The sequence below is a fragment of the Engraulis encrasicolus genome, chromosome 14 (assembly GCF_034702125.1).
Source record: "Engraulis encrasicolus isolate BLACKSEA-1 chromosome 14, IST_EnEncr_1.0, whole genome shotgun sequence".
NCBI classification, from domain to species: Eukaryota; Metazoa; Chordata; class Actinopteri; order Clupeiformes; family Engraulidae; genus Engraulis; species Engraulis encrasicolus.
In genome coordinates this window covers 47866228-47868727 of record NC_085870.1, presented here as the reverse complement: position 1 = coordinate 47868727, position 2500 = coordinate 47866228, and positions in this window count along the sequence as shown.

The following is a 2500-nucleotide window of genomic DNA, read 5'->3' as shown; positions in this document are numbered from 1 at the left end:
TGCCACTGGATAAGGGGATTCTTGGACATTTCTGATTCAATAATTAAGTGAACGGCTCAAAGTAGCCCTACAGTATGTTGTCTTGTTGGGTTGGGGACCGCTGCACTGCTGTAGAATATGTAGTCTACTATGGGTGTTGGCCAATGAAAATTGTGCTTTTAATTTTTTATTTTGTTTTAGATGGTAGCCTAATGGAAGGCATGCTGCCAATCATCAACAATGTGACTAATATGTAGCAATGAGCATTGGCAAATCACAAGGCATAGGCTATAGCATGAACAATCACTTTGCCAATATAAAATAATCAAAGGTGAACTAAACAGTCCACAGCTAGAGGACATGGAAATGATAAAAGAGACAGAGAGAACTGTAATTTGGTTACAACTTGACGGTTCAATTACCTGAACACAAATGCTATGTAGCCTATAGGCCTAAATACATGAAACCACATGACTCTATACCTATGTCCAAAACGAACTGAACTTCCTTGGCGGAGGTCTGCGTTCTCTGAATGCATTTCTAGTCTTGTTTAATATATTTTTTTGATATATTACAATGGATAATTGCATTACTAACAAAAAAGAAATGAAAATTCTGTATCATTTAACCTGCAACAACACCTTTAAAGTGTTCTGAGCCAGTGTTGTAAGAGGTGGTCTTTCTGATGAAGCATATAGTGCGGGGCTAGCAACCTGTAGCCTAGGGGCCCCACACCCTCATAATCCAGCCCTGTAAGGAGAATGAAGAGGACTGGGCTGAACTGGGCCCTGGGCCACAGCCAATCATAATGCTAATAAAATAATAAAGTCAGAATCGTATGCAACATGGCAAGTAATGAAGGGCCTCGAAAAATGTAGCCCAGGGGGGCCTCGGGTGTTGTTAAGCCATATCTAGCCTGTGCGTTAATCCAGCCCTGCTCCTTAAAAGGTGACTGTGACCGACCACCTTCAGTATTTTCGTAATAGCCAGCAGAGGGCAACAAGCCCAACGCCAAATTGGCTTTCACACAAACGCAGCAAAAAAGCAGCAAACCACTGAAAAGTTGAATTGGAAACACTCCAAGATTGAAAAAAAAATACACATTGACTGTAGTAACACGTTTTCTTGATGTTGAAAGTCTGTCTGTAGCAACCACTATGCACTAAACCTAAAGCAGAGAGCCTGGATAACGCTCCTTGAATATCTGCCTAAAGGTTCTTATCTACTGCATTACACTGAAAATGAAAAGTTCTTTAAACATGTTTAAATTGCAACTGAAGGAACCCTATAATTTGTCTGGGGAAATGTTAAGTTCTTTGAAAAATGTGAAAAATTGTTTTTTTGGAAAAACACCACGTTTTTCTTGAAGACTCCTCACAGAGCCCAAAGCTATTAAAAAGATTAGGTTTTCTCCCATATAAAGAATGGTGTTTCAAATTGATGTAGAGCTCTGGAAACAAGAGACCTTTTTTCTTATTTTACCGCTTGGATGTGTTTGAGTAAAACAGACATTTTTGTATCATTCTACACATACAACAGTGGCGTGCACAGACATGTTGGGGGGCAGGTGCTCAAGGGGAGGCGCAGGGCATGTGGAAGTTCTGGCTGCCTTCTTAGGCTATAGTGTAATATACAATAGCCCACAATGCGATATAACCTATATTTATATAGCGCAATATCACAACCAAAGTTGTCTCAAAGTGCTTTCAAAATACACATACGCACATATACATTTTCCCACATTCACACACCAGCTCTGGAGGCTGCCGCACAGTGCAAATTGTCCGGGGTTCATGTGAGAAGGTGCATACACACAAGCACACACACACACACACACTCCCACATTCACAAACCAGCTCTGGAAGCTGCCGCATGGCGCCAAATGTCCGGGAATTGTATGAGAAAGTGCAACAAACACAATATATCAGGACATTATTATCACATGCTTTTGGTCATCAAGCATTTGCAGAGGATCATGCATGGACCACAGAACTGTATTGGGACAAAAGACTTCCATAAAAGGCCTTTCAAAAGGTCTTTAGCACCACCTCATCCCTATATGTGCACATGTATGACTCACAACATTCCTCCAAATTTGAAATGAAAATGTGATTGGAACATGCATTTGCAGAAAATGACAAATGTGCAATTGAACAACATTTTAAAAAAAACTATAGCCTAGTGCTTCAATTGTAGTAGCTCTATACAGAAGTAAACTGTGTAGTGTCAAGACATGCTGCAGGGTTCAGAGTCCCAAGTAACAAAGCAAACTTGAATGACAGGCATTATATATTATATAGCCTTATTGTTATTATGATTATTATCATTATTATTAGGCCTACTGTTGTTACAATTACTGTTATTATAGTAGCCTAGTAATAATAACATTTTTTTTATCATTGTTACTGATCTTACAATTATTGTTTTTCTTACAATTATTGTTTTTCTTCTGCTGCTTCTTCTTCTTATTATTATTATTATTATTATTATTATTATTATTATTATTATTTAGGCCTACCGT